Source organism: Myxine glutinosa, chromosome 1 (assembly GCF_964187855.1).
Source record: "Myxine glutinosa chromosome 1, kmMyxGlut1.1, whole genome shotgun sequence".
NCBI lineage: Eukaryota > Metazoa > Chordata > Myxini > Myxiniformes > Myxinidae > Myxine > Myxine glutinosa.
This window is the reverse complement of record NC_136261.1, coordinates 50532244-50554954: the sequence shown is the minus strand read 5'-3', so window position 1 is coordinate 50554954 and position 22711 is coordinate 50532244. Positions and strand designations below refer to the sequence as shown.

Here is a 22711-nt window from a genome sequence, read left to right as displayed (position 1 = left end):
TGGTATCTGAACTCAATTTGTTTTGGGTTCCAAGAACGGTCGAATTTTAAACAACTGAATTATTAATGGGTCTTTGGTATTACCAATAATTCTGTGTCACAATAACTCGTATATTATTTACTCATATTATTGGTGCTTTTGTTGAGTTTTTGTTGTCATAACTTCTGGTATTTTCTCTTCCGGTGCATTGTTCAATTCACTTCCTCTTGCAACCAACTGTACGTCTGTACCTGACACGTGGGTGTTTGTGTTCGTGCTCTACCCGTGGTTGTTGCTTCACCTCGCTCGGTCCTGATCTATCACATGGATGCAGCGGTGTTCAACTTCTAAACCATCCCGACCAGGTGAGAGCACATTTTCATGGACGAGCCCCCAACCCCTACGTGCTTCGGGTCTGATTTGGGGAAAGGAGACATTGAACCACCTGGAATGGACTTTCGGGCGCCAGACGTGTTCTCTGCATTTGCCGCTTTTAATCAGAATGGTGATCTCGTACTCGGGGAACCTCTCGCTGGGATGAGCCCAGAGGAGCAAGTACGTACATCCTCCTGTGGGTAGAACAGCAAGGCCTCCACATGTACAATTCGTGGGATGTGCACACGTCAAGCTTTTCATTCATCCCAAACATGTATGTCCGGGATCTCCTTCAAATTACGTTTGGCTCGTATTAAAACATCGGAATTTCGCGATCTTTGTGTCTTTTTGACCGAGGAATCGTGACTTTTTGAGCACATTTGGAGAATGATACTTTAGATTCTTCGTCGAATTTCACAACCTTTCTGTTGTTTCTTGGAAAAATGTTTTGGTGCATAATAATCTAGAGAACTTGCTCTTTCTACGCGGGTCTCACTAAAATCCGAAATGGAGCGAAATGGACCTCAAAATAACCAATAACTTCCCCATAGCCTACACTTTTCATTTCATTTCATACACAACATATTAAACCAACCTCAATAACATCCGAAATGGATGGTGATTCAGTAGTAAAATTAAATGTTAAAATACTGATCTAAAACAGGTGAGGAATGAATAAAATGTAATGTTAATTAAGTACCCCATTGTACGATGTAATTTACCCTAACCCTAACCCTAACCCTAACCCTAACGACCCTAAACCTAACCCTAACAACCCTAACCCTAACAACCCTAACCCTAACAACCCTAACCCTAACCCTAACCCTAACCCTAACAACACTAACCCTAACCCTAACAACACTAACCCTAACCCTAACAACACTAACCCTAACCCTAACAACACTAACCCTAACCCTAACAACACTAACCCTAACCCTAACAACCCTAACCCTAACAACCCTAACCCTAACAACCCTAACCCCATTTCGGATTTTGAGTCCATTTCGGATTTTAGTGAGACCGTTTCTATGCATATAAAAATCTCAATTTGATTCCTGTCATATTTTGACTATTCGGCTTTTTCTCGCGAAGAGAAATGCCGACAAGTGTCTCGTTTTGCCAGAGCGCGTCACATAGCCGGCAGTGCCAGGTAACAATGAGTCGCTTCCTGATGCGATAATGACGAACGCAATTTGGGTCCATCACCTTAAGGGAATTTTAAAGACAGATCGCAAGTACAAGTCTGAATGGTATGTGTGTGTGTGCGTGTGTGATCGTGTGTGTGTCCCCCGTGCGTGCGCGTGTCCCCCGTGCGTGCGCGTGTCCCCCGTGCGTGCGCGTGTCCCCCGTGCGTGTGCGTGTCCCCAGTGCGTGCGCGTGTGTGTGTGTGTGTGTGTGTGTCCCATGTGTGTGTGTGTGTGTGTCCCATGTGTGTGTGTGTCCCGTGCGTGTCTGTGTGTGTGTGTGTGTGTGTCCCGTGCGTGTCTGTGTGTGTGTGTGTGTGTCCCCCGTGCGTGTGTGTGTGTCCCCCGTGCGTGTGTGTGTGTGTCCCCCGTGCGTGTGTGTGTGTGTCCCCCGTGCGTGTGTGTGTCCCCCGTGCGTGTGTGTGTGTGTGTGTGTCCCCCGTGCGTGTGTGTCCCCCGTGCGTGTGCGTGTGTGTCCCCCGTGCGTGCGTGTGTGTGTGTGTGTCCCCCGTGTGTGTGTGTGTGTGTGTCCCCCGTGCGTGCGTGTGTGTGTGTCCCCCGTGCGCGTGTGTGTGTGTCCCCCGTGCGTGTGTGTCCCCCGTGCGTGTGTGTCCCCCGTGCGTGTGTGTCCCCCGTGCGTGTGTGTGTCCCATGTGTGTGTGTGTGTCCCATGTGTGTGTGTGTGTCCCATGTGTGTGTGTGTCCCATGTGTGTGTGTGTCCCATGTGTGTGTGTGTCCCATGTGTGTGTGTGTCCCATGTGTGTGTGTGTCCCATGTGTGTGTGTGTCCCATGTGTGTGTGTGTCCCATGTGTGTGTGTCCCATGTGTGTGTGTGTCCCATGTGTGTGTGTGTCCCATGTGTGTGTGTGTGTCCCATGTGTGTGTGTGTGTCCCATGTGTGTGTGTGTCCCATGTGTGTGTGTGTCCCATGTGTATGTGTGTCCCATGTGTATGTGTGATGTGTGTGTGTGTGTGTGTCCCCCATGTGTGTGTGTGTGTGTCCCCCATGTGTGTGTGTGTGTGTGTGTCCCCCGTGTGTGTGCGAGTCACCCGTGTGTGTGCGTGTCCCCCGTGTGTGTGCGTGTCCCCCGTGTGTGTGCGTGTCCCCCGTGTGTGTGCGCGTGCCCCCCGTGTGTGCGCGTGCCCCCCCCCCCCGTGTGTGTGTGTGCGTGTCCCCCGTGTGTGTGCGTGTCCCCCGTGTGTGTGCGTGTCCCCCGTGTGTGTGCGTGTCCCCCGTGTGTGTGCGTGTCCCCCATGTGTGTGCGTGTCCCCCGTGTGTGTGCGCGTGTCCCCCGTGTGTGTGCGCGTGTCCCCCGTGTGTGTGCGCGTGTCCCCCGTGTGTGTGCGCGTGTCCCCCGTGTGTGTGTGCGTGTCCCCCGTGTGTGTGCGTGTGAAGAATCAGCTCTTCGTTTGCAAAAGAAGTCCACAATAGCCTGGAATGGCGCAGCTTTATTAATAACCAACTTATACAGATCCGGAGGAGGCCAAGACATCTATAGCAAGAGCCAGTCTCATGCCACGTCAAGCCTTCCTGAAAACACATTGATTCCCAGTCCATTTATATAGGGACACGTTTTATCAGGAAATCTCCGAGGGAACAAACAACACTGGGAGAGGTTCCTCCCACCGTTATCATTCGGGGGAGTCAGCTTTTCCTTATCATTTGGACCAATTGTTTCTCTGGGCTCCGAGAAAACAGAACTGTAACTCACAAAGAGAAGAGTGTATGCTTAGCCAAACAAACCCATATATTTTATGGGTTTGTGTACATGAGTAATCCAAAGCATGTTTATACAGTCATGCGTTGCTGAGATTAAAACAAAATATATATAGTTAACGATAGGTTTATGTCATTCTACTGGCATTACGCAAAAACAAGCGCATGTGGGCGTGGTTTTATGACCAGCCTTGAAAAAAGCACACGTATACCATTGTCCGGCATGACCTCATTTTAAACCTTTCCTCATCCAAAACTAAAACGAAGCAAAAACCCTTTATTTACTTTATGAAAATAGCATTTCTAGACAACATTTAAATCATAACACATTACGCCTAACGTCTATAACTGAACTTTAGGCAATAACAAATCTACTACTTGACATTCCTTCCTCTTGTCTCGTCGAGACAAAGTATCTTAAGAGACAACGTGCCACATTGGGCTTTATTGAAAAATAATTGTGTAATGCGGGTATCTCCCAAGGGCATATCGTGCGCCCAAAGCGCCTCGCCCGTGCATTTGGCGAACGTGTCGTGTGGTGCGTGCTTGGAGCCTGAGGGCTCAAAACATGAAAGTTCATTAACGTTTCGGATCCACAACGAAGACGTCTGGTCCAGATGAGGTTCTGCTCCGCCAGAGGGTGCATCACTTCCCCTGCGGAACTGGCTCCCCCCACCCTTTGCAGACGCAGTCCTTGCAGATCTTCGAAGTTAATCAACGGTCATGCCCATGAGGTCCCTCACGTGTTGCTGTTCTGGGGAATACAAAATGTCGTCAGTATCTTGTGTCTCAATTTCCTGGTCAGGGTACAGAGCGTAAAAATCCGAATCCGAATCACTTGAAGCAAAGAGATCCGCAACATGTGGATCAAAGAGATCCGAAACATTTGGATCAAAGAGATCCGAAACATTTGAAGAAAAGAGAGGGACTTCCTTTATGTCAAAGTCTCCCATGGGCGCCTGGTCGGCTTGCGGGTCTAGGATATCCACGTCGGGTCCCTCGACCGCCAGACCCAGTGTCGCAATCAGATCCATAGTTGGGTCGGAAGGGGGCGTGCAGCTGTCCGCTTGTAATACATAAGCAGCGTTAGCCAGTACACGCAAGGGGTTTATAGCACAAGTATCACAGTCATCACATACACCGTTACAGGCAGCAGCCAGTTCCCACATGGGATCCACACAAGTATCACAGTCGTCACAAAATTCAATGCAATTTTCTGGAGCGCCGGTCACGTCTGCCTTGTTGAAGGACCCGTTCAGGTCGACGGCCTCTGTGGTCAGAGCCATAGTTGTTGTCGGCGGCTTCTTCACTTTCCATCCTGTAAAATACTTTCTCATACAGAGGAGGACTAGAGATTTCATTAGTGCCCCCCAAATTACTACCCCGATTATCACAGCCAGTGCGGTCAATAACCACTTCACTATGGTGCCCGTCCATCCCTGGAACCAGTCAGTGAGCCAGCTAAATGTATAAGAATTTTCGCGCGTGATCCGATCGATCGTCAGGGCGTGGCTAGTTTCCCTTAGTCTCACTTCTGCGGCTGACACTCCTTCAGATGGATCGGGTATGTAAGTGCAACATTTTCCCTCTATAATTCCGCATACCCCTCCTTTCTCTGCCAGGAGCATGTCCAAAGCCACCCGATTCTGCATCACCATTGTACGCATGTGAATTACCGTGTCCAATAGTATGTCCTGAGCCGTAGCGGTGTCGTTTGCCACCTTTTCTAGGGCCAAAGCCAATTTGTCTATCCGGAAACTATCCATGACTGTGCCCGCTCCTGGGAAGAAGAAACCAAACACCTTTTCCCATAGACTCCCGTGTAGTTTAGTGGTTCCATCTTCGTTCATGACTGACCTCTTATAACGCCTGTCCAAGGACTTTGGGTCTAGCTCATCCAGTATCTCAACGTCAGGAAGGACTGAACCCAGATAACATGTGCCCCCCCAATTATTTGGTAAATAGGGGTAAGCCTTGTCGCCGCATATAAACATTGTCCCATGGGGTGGGACCAGGTGGGTGGATAAGCACTGGAGTCCCTTTACCACCCCATTAATCCTACTAACCCCCCTAGAGAATGTTATAGCCGTTATGTTGTGGTTGTGTTTATCTTGCAGTACTATTCGTAATGTAATCCCCGAGCTCCCTTGTCCCAGCTTCCCGGGGAGAGTGTAGGCGCATTCTGATTCTCCCATACGCAAGTGGCCGGAACCCTGGAGGCAGACCCTCCCTTTCTGTGGTTTGACCCAGACGGGGGCAGGCCTCTCGGCCACATGGGCAATCATTGACGGGCGATAATTAAATTGTCGATTGCAACTCTTGCCGTTGTCAACCCCTTCTCTTTCCAGCGTGGTGACTAAACATGGGGAATCGATAGGTTGTGAGCAGAGGTCATTGAGGGACAGAGGTAGCACTATCATGTGTATTCCTGTGGTGCCTGCTTGGGGAAAGCGCATGCACGACCAGCAGTGTGTCCTATTTTGAATTGTTGCCACTTCCCTGGCCACTTTCCAATATGTGTTTTCACCCTTCTTTGGGGCCTTATTCTGGGGTTGTGGCGTGAGTATGTATTCGATGCATGGTATGTAGTTCCTTTCGCCACCGGCCGCGCCAGGGGTCCAGACGCTGCACCGGACCTGCATGGTCATGTCTTTCCCTAGGCGTGTGCGTGTTTGTAGCTTAAAATCAGGGGTTCCCCATTGGTATCCTGGTTGGGCCAAGGTCTTAATGCTAGCTTGCCCGTCTTCCCGGAACTCTCGTTGCTTTTGTAGTACCATGCCAACGCGTCCAGGCCCTGCCGACAGTGCTAGCCAATTTATGTTCACCCAATTTGTGTGCAGGGCTTTCTGTTCGAAACATGGTAGTGATACTCTTTGTCCCCATGTTACGGTGAGGTGTCGGGTTTCGTTTTCGCATCTATTGGAATCGGAGTTTCCCCTAGCTGCTGTCGCTATCAATAGTATTGTACCTATGATTAGGCCCATCCTTACTGTGTTCTGGGGGTGTGGTGTCTGGTGCTTGTATGGCCAACTTACAGTGCGTGGCGTGGATCCACGAAGTCTTGCCCTCGCAAAAGACTGCCGTTGGTGTAGTCAGCAACACCTGGACTGGTCCCTTCCACCTTGGTTCCAAGGCGTTCTTGCGGGTGAAGTGCTCCACGAACACCTGGTCTTTTTCCTCTGGTGGAACACCTGATCCACAAGTCTCCTGGGAGCGCCTGGTCTACAGGTCTCCAATTTCCTAATCCACTTTTTTCCAAGTGGATCCAATTTTATTCAATATTCAATTTTTAAATTCAATCCCATTTAATCCAGTCCAATTCAAATTAAATTCCATCCTTCTCTCAGCATCCCATTACCTGTTTCCAACATCAATAAAAATAAAATTATAAAATTAATAAAAAATCAATCATCTCAACTCTCAAATCGAATCAAAAAATAAAAATAAACGAAAATTACTTCAGTGAGAGTTTCAACTAGAATTAACACAAACAAACCACCATTAACCTCCATTAACACAAACAAACCACCATTAACCTCCATTAACCTCCCCCTATTATTTATTTATTTTCACGAATAAACAAATAATAGAAATAACCTGGTCTACTTCCAATTTCAATTCTGGTCAGTTCTGGTGTCTGGTCACACACAATGTTTTCCTCACCCACTGTGATTCGCTCAAAATAGATTCTCACTGTTATGTCTGAAATTCGTCTCATGAAAACACATCCCAGAGTCTAGTGTAACAGCCAGACAAACACATAGACACGCTGAAGACCCCAGGGTACCCATCAAACTAGCTTGTCCCCAGATCAACAACACAGCGAAACATGTAAATTTACTAAAATAATCACTTACTCATAACTAGCTGGATAACTAGCATAACTAGCTCAACACCTGGAACTCATAACTAATACTTACTTAAAATAATGTAATATCCCAATCTTCACCCTTTATGCAAATCGAAGCACCCCGGACAACCCACAACCAATATCAACCACTGCAGCCGCCTTCCCCTCCAGGCAGCCACACGCAGCCACATACATCTCCATCCACGTCACACAAGACAACAGCCAACGAGTGTGTCCACCACACAGAAACCTTTGGCAATGCAACAACCGAACTCCCAGACAACCAACAACAAAACCCAATCCATCTCCATGGCTCATCCAGCAGTTCCAACTTAATCCAGCTTCACATACCGATTTCCCCAAAACTCGTGAAACTTCACCCCCATTTTGGAAAAACCCTGGACTAAACCCTGACACCCTAAATAACTTCAGACCCATCTCCAATCTACCCTTTCTGTCAAAAGTTTTGGAACGTGCTGTGGCCATTCAACTCAAACATCACCACTCTGCCAATAACCTGTATGAAACATCCCAATCCGGATTCTGCTCCAGCCACAGTACTGAAACTGCTCTCCTCAAAATCACCAGCGACCTTCTCTCTCCTCTGACGCCGGCAACCTCAACATTTTCATCCTCCTCACCTCAACGCCTCCTTTGACATCATCAATCACACCATCCTCCTCACCCTGTTTAGACCAGCTTGTGCCTATTAAACCCAAATTAGTTCACCCCCAAGCCTACAAGGACCACCTACAGCACTGCAAAGATGTCCTCTACTCCACCTACTACCCTCAAATTATCCACTCTGGCTCCGGAATCCCAAAAGCACTCTTCTCTACAATAAACAAACTAAATAAACAACCTTTACAACGTGAACAAACTCCTCAGCTCCCTGGATACCACCACCTTGCTCCACACACCTGTTGGTGCACACCTGTGCACCCTCCTTCCTTCCTGGACCATTCATCCAAAGCAAAATTGACAGCATCTACAACAGCTTAATCACCACAATTCACTCCCCCTTAAGGTGTCCCCCAAGGTTCAGTTCTTGGCCCCCTCCTCTTCGTCCTGTACCTATCCCCCCTTGGTCACTTAATCCGTCATGCACCATAGCCAATGCACCATGGTCTCCAATTCCACTGCTTCACCGATGACATCCAGCTTTTTCATCTCCACCAAATCGTGCTCCACCACCACCCACTCTATCCTGACAAACTGCCTAACTGAAATAAAATTCTAGCTTCAGATCAGCTTCCTCGAACTTAACTACGCTAAATCTGAATTAATCTTCATTCCCCCCAACATCGATGGTTTCCCAGTATCCACATCCGGAATCTTGGCATCATCATTGACCAAAACCCTCTCCTTTGAAAAATACACTAAACAGATCATAAAGACCTTAAACCTTAATCATAAAAACTGAAAAATGCTTCGCCATGGAATAGTCCACCACTCATGTAAATAATCATAAGAGTTCTGCGAAACATCTCCATCTTTAAAACTTAGCCAACCAAATTTAAACCACATGTTTTCCCCCCAAAAAACAAGTCACATTCTTTGTATATTGCCAACATTGTTCATCGTTTAAGTATCATCCAGACCTAAATTTTTATAAACCATCAACTTGTAGATGCATTTATTTATATCCCATTAACCCAAGAACTCTCAATTGCTTGGTTATATTTTAGTAATGTCATATATCCATATTTCTTTTCCAAATTGTTCCTGATATACACATTAATCCCATCTGTCTTCGTTTCCAGATGAACTCAAATCAGGAAATCAACACAAATCCTTATTACCTCCAATCAATTCAAAATTAAATCAACAATTCAAAACCAGATCGGATCAGCGATCAGAAATCACTTTTCCAATCAACACATTCCAAGCAACAATTCATTCAAAGACCAAGCTTAAAAACACAACTCTCATCTTACTGTGACAAATAAGCAACCAACCTACTTCACACTATAACAAATAACTTTTCATCACCCCTTTCTTCTCCACCGCCTCTTACACTTAAACAGATCATAATTACTCACTCATACACTGTTGCCCATCACCCAGTTGCCCCAGACCCAAACACAGGTTTGAAATCCCAGTAGGTTGTTCTTCAATCCCAACCATCATGTGATCCCAACATCTCTCCATTTATTTCGTTCCTCATGGGGTTGGTGTTTTATGGCCTTTACCTCTTACCCAATCACACTGCACATTATTCCCCGTCCTTGATGGATAATTTTACATCCAGATGGGCACAGCATCCCATTTTTGGCGACCCAGCCCTAAAACAAGCCCCTGGACTCCTTGCAGGCTGGACCAAAACCCCTGGACCTGCCTCCATGGAACAATGACGCCTGAGCACTCAATTAGCCCTCCCAGTACCAAAGACTTACAATCAGACCGACAGACAGACAAATAACAGAGGCATGTCGCCAGCCCCAGCACAGGACATCCCCTTTCCGGGCAGGTACAATATAATCCACAGCATCGAAATGCCAATTTCTATCCGGGGCCTCGCAAAGCCAAAATCCATGCCTGCGTGCTCCATCATGCAACCCGATCTGTACTCGGTGCGCCCGGCGCCCCCTATAATCAGTGAGTTATAATAACCACAATATCTCTGGCACCCAACTCGTGATACCACAATTTAATCCACGTTACTTGCATCTCTTCATCCTCACAAATGTCCTCCATTTAACGTGACTCAAATCCATCTCAAATCCCCACCGCTCGGCCCGGTTAAATTAAATTCCAAGCGTACTGTATTCTCTGTCCACTAATTATGTACATGATTTTGGTTTTACCCACAATATAATGTCCCGATATTCTCCCCAGATTTAGGTTCTATATCCTGTCGTTAAAGCAACACCCTGTAGACTGACTCCGCCTGTCGTTCTTCCAAGGTTAGTGAATTACCTCTGACCTTTCCCTTGCATATCTCGAACAAAGGTCAACTAAACTTTAAAAGGTCAAACTTCGAATTGGGGTAACCAGCGCTTTATTATCCCACAAGTAATGCAAGTCCGGCGACAATGGACAAATGACCATTAATGTGGCTCTACATAGCATAATGCTAACTTCTACGAATCCAACAACCGTCACACTTCGTCCAAGGACCTTCCGTACGAGGCGTGCTTCACAATGCCCATCGCACATCCTTCCTCGTTCGCACAACGCTTCATCAACGCACCTCCTCGCGCCCACACCTTGGCACAAGCCACACCACATACCGACAGTTGAAACCTCGACCGTCCTCCTTCCTCGGATCAGCGTTCTGTTGAAAACGTGACATTTCTGCCTACCTCAATCAGAGATCTCTCTGAATCTCATTTATTCGCACTGTATCTCACTTACTGTATGAACAAGACTTTTTGGCTCCGGAAATTAATTACTCTGTCTAGAAATCGTTTAATTTAACCATCCTAAATAAATCCATCCATCTATCCATCTTATAAATCCATCTTAAATAACGTATTCGTCCTGTGACATTGCCTGGCATATATGTCGCAGCCGGCCACTATTCCGACATGGCTCATGACTCATGTCTAATTCTGACAAGAAGATGAAGGATGAAGGACATGACATGAAGAAGAAGATTCTGACAAGATACTGACATGTGAACGTCCGACATCCAGCAAAGTCGAAATGACCCACAATGCATTTGGGCACACACTTCCTCTGAGAGTGGGCGAGTTATCGCCGGCACTCTGAGCAACCTCATCGCACCCGACCCCAAAATGCACTATATGACACCAATTTCAAAGGTGAGCTGCCTCAGCGATACATCCCACACATACAATCCACAATATCTGCCATTGAATGAACTCTTCAATTCAAGTAAAACACACATATTGATTCGAATTCTGCAACCATCTCCAAGAAACCGCTTCATATCAACAGTAGATCGACAAGGGCACTCCGGGTGCTTTCCTGACCCGATTTATATCAATTCGCTTCCCAAACAACTCCCAAACAGATGAAAATCCGGACTCAGTTCAGGACCTCGCCTGTTCTCTCGGATAGACGTTAAAATGGACATTCCCGGCCTGAATTTCCCCCAAGTCGAGCAGATCGCTTACAAAGTTTCACACCGAAACCCTCTGCTTTGCACATGACACACAGACAAACACATTGGCCAGACACACACGTCAATTAACATCCCAATATACATTCATTCCTCATTCATGTTACGTCTCTCATTCAAGGAAAAGGATTTTTTGGGACGGGTTTGGACGGGGGGTGGGTTGAGGTGGAAAGGGGAGGCAGGGCGGGGGGTGTTGGGGTGTTGCCTAGAGCCCCGGGGCTGAGCTCAGGTCTTGGGGGGGGGGTTGGGGGCATGGTGGCTACCTCCCCTTTCGCGGGGTCTTGGTCCGGATTATGGACGAGCGGCATTAGCCGCTGATTTGCTTGCTTAACTACCTCCTTAATTGTTTCACCTGGCCCATTTCCTGTGAGCTTATTTATTTTCTCTTGTCCACCAGGTCCTGGCCTGTTTCTATCTGGACCTTCTAAGTTCACCACAGCCCATCTTTCCCTGGCATGCAATGGCATACCCCATCTTGTCTCTGGGCTGTTCCTTCCTGGAAAGTTCTCGGCCTGGCTCGACCTCACTTTCCCCCCTTCCCTTTTACCGAACGTTATCTTCACCGATATCCTGCGCAAATCCTTTTACTGGCCATGTTCCTATGGCCTTCTAAGTTTAGCCACAGCCCTTCGTTCCCTGGCATGCAATGGCATACCCCATCTTGTCTCTGGGCTGTTCCTTCCTGGAAAAATCTTGGCCACCTGGTTTCAACCTATATGGCTGTCCGACCTCATTTTCCCCTCCTGGTGCTAACTGTAACTTTAAGCTTACTGTTAAGTCCTTACTTGTATCCTTACTATTATTTATTTATCCTGGCTTTAACAAAGCTACGCCATTCTGAGGCCTAAATGAGCCTCTACTTACAATTTCTGTTCGAGTGCAGACAGCGGGGAAGACAAGGAGACTGAACCCGCTCGAAGGAGGAAGGTACGAATTTGGAATAATAGCCCTCTAATATAAAACAACTCCCACCTTAATCAAATCAGCGTGCCGGCGCCGGCCTCAGGTCAGCCTTCCTCCTGTCCCTCGGGCTCCGTTTCCCGTCCTCCGCGTCTGTTGACACCCCACTCCTGGTACCATCTGTGAAGAATCAGCTCTTCGTTTGCAAAAGAAGTCCACAATAGCCTGGAATGGCGCAGCTTTATTAATAACCAACTTATACAGATCCGGAGGAGGCCAAGACATCTATAGCAAGAGCCAGTCTCATGCCACGTCAAGCCTTCCTGAAAACACATTGATTCCCAGTCCATTTATATAGGGACACGTTTTATCAGGAAATCTCCGAGGGAACAAACAACACTGGGAGAGGTTCCTCCCACCGTTATCATTCGGGGGAGTCAGCTTTTCCTTATCATTTGGACCAATTGTTTCTCTGGGCTCCGAGAAAACAGAACTGTAACTCACAAAGAGAAGAGTGTATGCTTAGCCAAACAAACCCATATATTTTATGGGTTTGTGTACATGAGTAATCCAAAGCATGTTTATACAGTCATGCGTTGCTGAGATTAAAACAAAATATATATAGTTAACGATAGGTTTATGTCATTCTACTGGCATTACGCAAAAACAAGCGCATGTGGGCGTGGTTTTATGACCAGCCTTGAAAAAAGCACACGTATACCATTGTCCGGCATGACCTCATTTTAAACCTTTCCTCATCCAAAACTAAAACGAAGCAAAAACCCTTTATTTACTTTATGAAAATAGCATTTCTAGACAACATTTAAATCATAACACATTACGCCTAACGTCTATAACTGAACTTTAGGCAATAACAAATCTACTACTTGACATGCGCGTGTCCCCCGTGTGTGTGCGCGTGTCCCCCGTGTGTGCGCGTGTCCCCGGTGCGTGCGCGTGTCCCCCGTGCGTGCGCGTGTCCCCCGTGCATGTCGTGTGTGTGTGTGTGTGTGTGTGTGTGTCCCATGTGTGTGTGTGTCCCATGTGTGTGTGTGTCCCATGTGTGTGTGTGTCCCATGTGTGTGTGTGTCCCATGTGTGTGTGTGTCCCATGTGTGTGTGTGTCCCGTGCGTGTGTGTGTGTGTCCCGTGCGTGTGTGTGTGTGTCCCGTGCGTGTGTGTGTGTGTCCCGTGCGTGTGTGTGTGTGTACCGTGCGTGTGTGTGTGTGTGTCCCATGCGTGTGTGCGTGTGTGTGTGTCCCCCCATGCGTGTGTGTGTGTCCCCGGTGCGTGTGTGTGTGTGTCCCCGGTGCGTGTGTGTGTGTGTCCCCGGTGCGTGTGTGTGTCCGTCCCCGGTGCGTGTGTGTGTCCGTCCCCCGTGCGTGTGTGTGTGTGTGTGTGTGTGTGTGTGTGTGTGTGTGTGTGTGTGTGTGTGTGTGTGTGTGTGTGTGTGTGTGTGTGTGTGTGTCCCGTGCGTGTGTGTGTGTGTCCCATGTGTGTGTGTGTGTGTGTGTGTGTGTGTGTGTCCCATGTGTGTGTGTGTCCCATGTGTGTGTGTGTCCCATGTGTGTGTGTGTCCCATGTGTGTGTGTATCCCATGTGTGTGTGTGTGTGTCCCATGTGTGTGTGTGTGTGTGTCCCATGTGTGTGTGTGTGTGTGTCCCATGTGTGTGTGTGTGTGTGTGTGTGTCCCATGTGTGTGTGTGTGTCCCATGTGTGTGTGTGTGTCCCATGTGTGTGTGTGTGTCGTGTGTGTGTGTGTCCCGTGCGTGTCTGTGTGTGTGTGTGTGTGTGTGTGTGTGTGTGTGTACCCCGTGCGTGTGTGTGTGTGTCCCCCGTGCGTGTGTGTGTGTGTCCCCCGTGCGTGTGTGTGTGTGTCCCCCGTGCGTGTGTGTGTGTGTCCCCCGTGCGTGTGTGTGTGTGTCCCCCGTGCGTGTGTGTGTGTGTCCCCCGTGCGTGTGTGTGTGTGTCCCCCGTGCGTGTGTGTGTGTCCCCCGTGCGCGTGTGTGTGTGTGTGTCCCCCGTGCGTGTGTGTGTGTGTGTGTCCCCCGTGCGTGTGTGTGTGTGTGTGTGTGTGTCCCCCGTGCGTGTGTGTGTGTGTGTGTGTCCCCCGTGCGTGTGTGTGTGTGTGTCCCCCGTGTGTGTGTGTGTCCCCCGTGTGTGTGTGTGTCCCCCGTGTGTGTGTGTGTCCCCCGTGTGTGTGTGTGTCCCCCGTGTATGTGTGTGTGTCCCCCGTGTGTGTGTGTCCCCCGTGTGTGTGTGTCCCCCGTGCGTGTGTGTCCCCCGTGTGTGTGTGTGTCCCCCGTGTGTGTGTGTGTCCCCCGTGTGTGTGTGTGTGTGTCCCCCGTGCGTGTGTGTGTGTGTGTCCCCCGTGCGTGTGTGTGTCCCCCGTGCGTGTGTGTGTCCCATGTGTGTGTGTGTGTCCCATGTGTGTGTGTGTCCCATGTGTATGTGTCCCATGTGTGTCCCGTGTGTGTGTGTGTGTGTCCCCCATGTGTGTGTGTGTGTGTGTGTGTCCCCCGTGTGTGTGCGAGTCACCCGTGTGTGTGCGTGTCCCCCGTGTGTGTGTGTGTCCCCCGTGCGTGCGCGTGTCCCCCGTGCGTGCGCGTGTCCCCCGTGCGTGCGCGTGTCCCCCGTGCGTGCGCGTGTCCCCCGTGCGTGCGCGTGTCCCCCGTGCGTGCGCGTGTCCCCCGTGCGTGCGCGTGTCCCCCGTGCGTGCGCGTGTCCCCCGTGCGTGCGCGTGTCCCCCGTGCGTGTGCGTGTCCCCAGTGCGTGCGCGTGTGTGTGTGTGTGTCCCATGTGTGTGTGTGTGTCCCATGTGTGTGTGTGTCCCGTGCGTGTCTGTGTGTGTGTGTGTCCCCCGTGCGTGTGTGTGTGTGTCCCCCGTGCGTGTGTGTGTGTCCCCCGTGCGCGTGTGTGTGTGTGTCCCCCGTGCGTGTGTGTGTGTGTCCCCCGTGCGTGTGTGTGTGTCCCCCGTGCGCGTGTGTGTGTGTGTCCCCCGTGCGTGTGTGTGTCCCCCGTGCGTGTGTGTGTCCCCCGTGCGTGTGTGTGTCCCCCGTGCGTGTGTGTGTCCCCCGTGCGTGTGTGTGTGTGTGTGTGTCCCCCGTGCGTGTGTGTCCCCCGTGCGTGTGCGTGTGTGTCCCCCGTGCGTGCGTGCGTGTGTGTGTCCCCCGTGTGTGTGTGTGTGTGTCCCCCGTGCGTGCGTGTGTGTGTCCCCCGTGCGTGCGTGTGTGTGTGTCCCCCGTGCGTGTGTGTGTGTGTCCCCCGTGCGTGTGTGTGTGTGTGTCCCCCGTGCGTGTGTGTGTCCCATGTGTGTGTGTGTGTCCCATGTGTGTGTGTGTCCCATGTGTGTGTGTGTCCCATGTGTATGTGTGTCCCATGTGTATGTGTGTCCCGTGTGTGTGTGTGTCCCCCATGTGTGTGTGTGTGTGTGCGAGTCACCCGTGTGTGTGCGTGTCCCCCGTGTGTGTGCGTGTCCCCCGTGTGTGTGCGTGTCCCCCGTGTGTGTGCGCGTGCCCCCCTTGTGTGCGCGTGCCCCCCCCCCCGTGTGTGTGTGTGTGCGTGTCCCCCGTGTGTGTGCGTGTCCCCCGTGTGTGTGCGTGTCCCCCGTGTGTGTGCGTGTCCCCCGTGTGTGTGCGTGTCCCCCGTGTGTGTGCGTGTCCCCCATGTGTGTGCGTGTCCCCCGTGTGTGTGCGCGTGTCCCCCGTGTGTGTGCGCGTGTCCCCCGTGTGTGTGCGCGTGTCCCCCGTGTGTGTGCGCGTGTCCCCCGTGTGTGTGCGCGTGTCCCCCGTGTGTGTGCGCGTGTCCCCCGTGTGTGCGCGTGTCCCCCGTGTGTGCGCGTGTCCCCGGTGCGTGCGCGTGTCCCCGGTGCGTGCGCGTGTCCCCCGTGCGTGCGCGTGTCCCCCGTGCATGTCGTGTGTCCCATGTGTGTGTGTGTCCCATGTGTGTGTGTGTCCCATGTGTGTGTGTGTCCCATGTGTGTGTGTGTCCCATGTGTGTGTGTGTCCCATGTGTGTGTGTGTCCCGTGCGTGTGTGTGTGTGTCCCGTGCGTGTGTCCCGTGCGTGTGTGTGTGTGTACCGTGCGTGTGTGTGTGTGTGTCCCATGCGTGTGTGCGTGTGTGTCCCCCGTGCGTGTGTGTGTGTGTGTCCCCGGTGCGTGTGTGTGTCCGTCCCCGGTGCGTGTGTGTGTCCGTCCCCCGTGCGTGTGTGTGTCCGTCCCCCGTGCGTGTGTGTGTGTGTGTGTCCCCCGTGCGTGTGTGTGTGTGTCCCATGTGCGTGTGTGTGTGTGTGTGTGTGTGTCCCATGTGTGTGTGTGTCCCATGTGTGTGTGTATCCCATGTGTGTGTGTGTGTGTCCCATGTGTGTGTGTGTGTGTGTCCAATGTGTGTGTGTGTGTGTGTCCCATGTGTGTGTGTGTGTCCCATGTGTGTGTGTGTGTCCCATGTGTGTGTGTGTCCCATGTGTGTGTGTGTGTCCCATGTGTGTGTGTGTCCCATGTGTGTGTGTGTCCCGTGCGTGTCTCTGTGTGTGTGTGTGTGTGTCCCCCGTGCGTGTGTGTGTGTGTCCCCCGTGTGTGTGTGTGTGTCCCCCATGCGTGTGTGTGTGTGTCCCCCGTGCGTGTGTGTGTGTCCCCCGTGCGTGTGTGTGTGTGTCCCCCGTACGTGTGTGTGTCCCCCGTGCGCGTGTGTGTGTGTGTGTCCCCCGTGCGTGTGTGTGTGTGTGTGTGTGTGTGTCCCCCGTGCGTGTGTGTGTCCCCCGTGCGTGTGTGTGTGTGTGTGTGTCCCCCGTGTGTGTGTGTGTGTGTCCCCCGTGTGTGTGTGTGTCCCCCGTGTGTGTGTGTGTGTCCCCCGTGTGTGTGTGTGTGTCCCCCGTGTGTGTGTGTGTGTCCCCCGTGTGTGTGTGTGTGTCCCCCGTGCGTGCGTGTGTGTGTCCCCCGTGTGTGTGTGTGTCCCCCGTGCGTGTGTGTGTGTGTGTCCCCCGTGCGTGTGTGTGTGTGTGTCCCCCGTGCGTGTGTGTGTCCCCCGTGCGTGTGTGTGTCCCATGTGTGTGTGTGTCCCATGTGTGTGTGTGTCCCATGTGTGTGTGTGTCCCATGTGTATGTGTGTCCCATGTGTATGTGTGTCCCGTGTGTGTGTGTGTCCCATGTGTGTGTGTGTGTGTCCCCCATGTGTGTGTGTGTGTGTGTCCCCCGTGTGTGTGCGAGTCACCCGTGTGTGTGCGTGTCCCCCGTGTGTGTGCGTGTCCCCCGTGTGTGTGCGTGTCCCCCGTGTGTGTGCGCGTGCCCCCCGTGTGTGCGCGTGCCCCCCCCCCCCGTGTGTGTGTGTGCGTGTCCCCTGTGTGTGTGCGTGTCCCCCGTGTGTGTGCGTGTCCCCCATGTGTGTGCGTGTCCCCCGTGTGTGTGCGTGTCCCCCATGTGTGTGCGTGTCCCCCGTGTGTGTGCGCGTGTCCCCCGTGTGTGTGCGCGTGTCCCCCGTGTGTGTGCGCGTGTCCCCCGTGTGTGTGCGCGTGTCCCCCGTGTGTGTGCGCGTGTCCCCCGTGTGTGTGCGCGTGTCCCCGGTGCGTGCGCGTGTCCCCCGTGCGTGCGCGTGTCCCCCGTGCATGCGCGTGTCCCCCGTGCATGTCGCGTGTGTGTGTGTGTGTGTGTGTGTGTGTGTGTCCCATGTGTGTGTGTGTCCCATGTGTGTGTGTGTCCCATGTGTGTGTGTGTCCCATGTGTGTGTGTGTCCCATGTGTGTGTGTGTCCCGTGCGTGTGTGTGTGTGTCCCGTGCGTGTGTGTGTGTGTACCGTGCGTGTGTGTGTGTGTGTCCCATGCGTGTGTGCGTGTGTGTGTGTCCCCCCATGCGTGTGTGCGTGTGTGTGTGTCCCCGGTGCGTGTGTGTGTGTGTCCCCGGTGCGTGTGTGTGTCCGTCCCCGGTGCGTGTGTGTGTCCGTCCCCCGTGCGTGTGTGTGTGTGTGTGTGTGTGTGTCCCCCGTGCGTGTGCGTGTGTGTGTGTGTGTGTGTGTGTGTGTGTGTGTGTGTGTGTGTGTCCCATGTGTGTGTGTGTCCCATGTGTGTGTGTATCCCATGTGTGTGTGTGTGTGTCCCATGTGTGTGTGTGTGTGTGTCCCATGTGTGTGTGTGTGTGTGTGTCCCATGTGTGTGTGTGTGTGTGTGTCCCATGTGTGTGTGTGTGTGTGTCCCATGTGTGTGTGTGTGTCCCATGTGTGTGTGTGTGTCCCATGTGTGTGTGTGTCCCATGTGTGTGTGTGTCCCGTGTGTGTGTGTGTCCCGTGCGTGTCTGTGTGTGTGTGTGTGTGTGTGTACCCCGTGCGTGTGTGTGTGTGTCCCCCGTGCGTGTGTGTGTGTGTGTCCCCCGTGCGTGTGTGTGTGTGTCCCCCGTGCGTGTGTGTGTGTGTCCCCCGTGCGTGTGTGTGTGTGTCCCCCGTGCGTGTGTGTGTGTGTCCCCCGTGCGTGTGTGTGTGTGTCCCCCGTGCGTGTGTGTGTGTGTCCCCCGTGCGTGTGTGTGTGTGTCCCCCGTGCGCGTGTGTGTGTGTGTGTCCCCCGTGCGTGTGTGTGTGTGTGTGTGTGTCCCCCGTGCGTGTGTGTGTGTGTGTGTGTCCCCCGTGCATGTGTGTGTGTGTGTGTGTGTGTGTGTCCCCCGTGCATGTGTGTGTGTGTGTGTGTGTGTCCCCCGTGCGTGTGTGTGTGTGTGTGTCCCCCGTGTGTGTGTGTGTCCCCCGTGTGTGTGTGTGTCCCCCGTGTGTGTGTGTGTCCCCCGTGTATGTGTGTGTGTCCCCCGTGTGTGTGTGTCCCCCGTGCGTCGTGTGTGTGTCCCCCGTGTGTGTGTGTGTCCCCCGTGCGTGTGTGTGTGTGTGTGTCCCCCGTGCGTGTGTGTGTGTGTGTGTCCCCCGTGCGTGTGTGTGTCCCCCGTGCGTGTGTGTGTCCCCCGTGCGTGTGTGTGTCCCATGTGTGTGTGTGTGTCCCATGTGTGTGTGTGTCCCATGTGTATGTGTCCCATGTGTGTCCCGTGTGTGTGTGTCCCATGTGTGTGTGTGTGTGTGTCCCCCATGTGTGTGTGTGTGTGTGTGTGTGTGTGTGTGTCCCCCGTGTGTGTGCGAGTCACCCGTGTGTGTGCGAGTCACCCGTGTGTGTGCGTGTCCCCCGTGTGTGTGTGTGTCCCCCGTGCGTGCGCGTGTCCCCCGTGCGTGCGCGTGTCCCCCGTGCGTGCGCGTGTCCCCCGTGCGTGCGCGTGTCCCCCGTGCGTGCGCGTGTCCCCCGTGCGTGCGCGTGTCCCCCGTGCGTGTGCGTGTCCCCAGTGCGTGCGCGTGTGTGTGTGTGTGTCCCATGTGTGTGTGTGTGTGTCCCATGTGTGTGTGTGTGTCCCGTGCGTGTCTGTGTGTGTGTGTGTCCCCCGTGCGTGTGTGTGTGTCCCCCGTGCGTGTGTGTGTGTGTCCCCCGTGCGCGTGTGTGTGTGTGTCCCCCGTGCGTTTGTGTGTCCCCCGTGCGTGTGTGTGTCCCCCGTGCGTGTGTGTGTCCCCCGTGCGTGTGTGTGTGTGTGTGTGTCCCCCGTGCGTGTGTGTCCCCCGTGCGTGTGCGTGTGTGTGTGTGTGTGTGTCCCCCGTGCGTGCGTGTGTGTGTGTGTGTCCCATGTGAGTGTGTGTGTCCCGTGCGTGTCTGTGTGTGTGTGTGTCCCCCGTGCGTGTGTGTGTGTCCCCCGTGCGTGTGTGTGTGTGTCCCCCGTGCGTGCGTGTGTGTGTCCCCCGTGCGTGCGTGTGTGTGTCCCCCGTGCGTGCGTGTGTGTGTGTCCCCCGTGCGTGCGTGTGTGTGTGTCCCCCGTGCGTGTGTGTGTGTGTCCCCCGTGCATGTGTGTGTGTGTGTGTCCCCCGTGCGTGTGTGTGTCCCATGTGTGTGTGTGTGTCCCATGTGTGTGTGTGTCCCATGTGTGTGTGTCCCGTGTGTGTGTGTGTCCCCCATGTGTGTGTGTGTGTGTGCGAGTCACCCGTGTGTGTGCGTGTCCCCCGTGTGTGTGCGTGTCCCCCGTGTGTGTGCGCGTGCCCCCCTTGTGTGCGCGTGCCCCCCCCCCCGTGTGTGTGTGTGTGCGTGTCCCCCGTGTGTGTGCGTGTCCCCCGTGTGTGTGCGTGTCCCCCATGTGTGTGCGTGTCCCCCGTGTGTGTGCGTGTCCCCCATGTGTGTGCGTGTCCCCCGTGTGTGTGCGCGTGTCCCCCGTGTGTGTGCGCGTGTCCCCCGTGTGTGTGCGCGTGTCCCCCGTGTGTGTGCGCGTGTCCCCCGTGTGTGTGCGCGTGTCCCCCGTGTCTGCGCGTGTCCCCGGTGCGTGCGCGTGTCCCCGGTGCGTGCGCGTGTCCCCCGTGCGTGCGCGTGTCCCCCGTGCGTGCGCGTGTCCCCCGTGCATGTCGTGTGTGTGTGTGTGTGTGTGTGTCCCATGTGTGTGTGTGTCCCATGTGTGTGTGTGTCCCATGTGTGTGTGTGTCCCATGTGTGTGTGTGTCCCGTGCGTGTGTGTGTGTGTCCCGTGCGTGTGTGTGTGTGTCCCCCGTGCGTGTGTGTGTGTGTCCCCCGTGCGTGTGTGTGTGTGTCCCCCGTGCGTGTGTGTGTGTCCCCCGTGCGTGTGTGTGTGTGTCCCCCGTGCGTGTGTGTGTGTGTCCCCCGTGCGCGTGTGTGTGTGTGTGTCCCCCGTGCGTGTGTGTGTGTGTGTGTGTCCCCCGTGCGTGTGTGTGTGTGTCCCCCGTGCGTGTGTGTGTGTGTCCCCCGTGCGTGTGTGTGTGTCCCCCGTGTGTGTGTGTGTGTGTGTCCCCCGTGCGTGTGTGTGTGTGTGTGTCCCGTGTGTGTGTGTGTGTGTGTGTGTGTGTGTGTGTGTGTGTGTGTGTCCCCTGTGTGTGTGTGTGTGTCCCCCGTGTGTGTGTGTGTGTCCCCCATGTGTGTGTGTGTGTCCCCCGTGTGTGTGTGTGTGTCCCCCGTGTGTGTGTGTGTGTCCCCCGTGCGTGCGTGTGTGTGTCCCCCGTGTGTGTGTGTGTGTGTGTGTCCCCCGTGCGTGTGTGTGTGTGTGTCCCCCGTGCGTGTGTGTGTCCCCCGTGCATGTGTGTGTCCCATGTGTGTGTGTGTCCCATGTGTGTGTGTGTCCCATGTGTGTGTGTGTCCCATGTGTGTGTGTGTCCCATGTGTATGTGTGTCCCATGTGTATGTGTGTCCCGTGTGTGTGTGTGTGTGTCCCCCATGTGTGTGTGTGTGTGTCCCCCATGTGTGTGTGTGTGTGTGTGTCCCCCGTGTGTGTGCGTGTCCCCCGTGTGTGTGCGTGTCCCCCGTGTGTGTGCGCGTGCCCCCCGTGTGTGCGCGTGCCCCCCCCCCCCCCGTGTGTGTGTGCGTGTCCCCCGTGTGTGTGCGTGTCCCCCGTGTGTGTGCGTGTCCCCCGTGTGTGTGCGTGTCCCCCGTGTGTGTGCGTGTCCCCCGTGTGTGTGCGCGCGTGTCCCCCGTGTGTGTGCGCGTGTCCCCCGTGTGTGTGCGCGTGTCCCCCGTGTGTGTGCGCGTGTCCCCCGTGTGTGTGCGCGTGTCCCCCGTGTGTGCGCGTGTCCCCCGTGTGTGCGCGTGTCCCCGGTGCGTGCGCGTGTCCCCCGTGCGTGCGCGTGTCCCCCGTGCGTGCGCGTGTCCCCCGTGCGTGCGCGTGTCCCCCGTGCATGTCGTGTGTGTGTGTGTGTGTGTGTGTCCCATGTGTGTGTGTGTGTCCCATGTGTGTGTGTGTCCCATGTGTGTGTGTGTCCCATGTGTGTGTGTGTCCCGTGCGTGTGTGTGTGTGTCCCGTGCGTGTGTGTGTGTCCCGTGCGTGTGTGTGTGTCCCGTGCGTGTGTGTGTGTGTACCGTGTGTGTGTGTGTGTGTGTGTCCCATGCGTGTGTGCGTGTGTGTGTGTCCCCCCATGCGTGTGTGTGTGTGTCCCCGGTGCGTGTGTGTGTGTGTCCCCGGTGCGTGTGTGTGTCCGTCCCCGGTGCGTGTGTGTGTCCGTCCCCGATGCGTGTGTGTGTCCGTCCCCCGTGCGTGTGTGTGTGTGTGTGTGTGTGTGTGTGTGTGTGTGTGTCCCCCGTGCGTGTGTGTGTGTGTCCCATGTGTGTGTGTGTGTGTGTGTGTGTGTGTGTGTGTGTGTGTGTGTGTGTCCCATGTGTGTGTGTGTCCCATGTGTGTGTGTGTCCCATGTGTGTGTGTATCCCATGTGTGTGTGTGTGTCCCATGTGTGTGTGTGTGTGTGTGTCCCATGTGTGTGTGTGTGTGTGTCCCATGTGTGTGTGTGTGTGTGTGTCCCATGTGTGTGTGTGTGTCCCATGTGTGTGTGTGTGTCCCATGTGTGTGTGTGTGTCCCGTGTGTGTGTGTGTCCCGTGCGTGTCTGTGTGTGTGTGTGTGTGTGTGTGTGTGTGTACCCCGTGCGTGTGTGTGTGTGTCCCCCGTGCGTGTGTGTGTGTGTGTCCCCCGTGCGTGTGTGTGTGTGTCCCCCGTGCGTGTGTGTGTGTGTCCCCCGTGCGTGTGTGTGTGTGTCCCCCGTGCGTGTGTGTGTGTGTCCCCCGTGCGTGTGTGTGTGTGTCCCCCGTGCGCGTGTGTGTGTGTGTGTCCCCCGTGCGCGTGTGTGTGTGTGTGT

The 22711-nt window shown here is 53.8% G+C and overlaps 1 protein-coding gene across 1 annotated transcript in view; it reads left to right on the top strand.

Annotated features, from left to right (window-relative positions):
- Positions 1–212: 212 nt before the first annotated feature.
- The window catches only part of LOC137423658 (uncharacterized), a 73576-nt gene continuing 51077 nt past the window's right edge, over positions 213–22711 (top strand). The window contains exon 1 of the mRNA XM_068111041.2: positions 213–344. The gene's annotated coding sequence lies outside the window, so the exon portion shown is untranslated. The remainder of the gene's footprint in view (positions 345–22711) is intronic.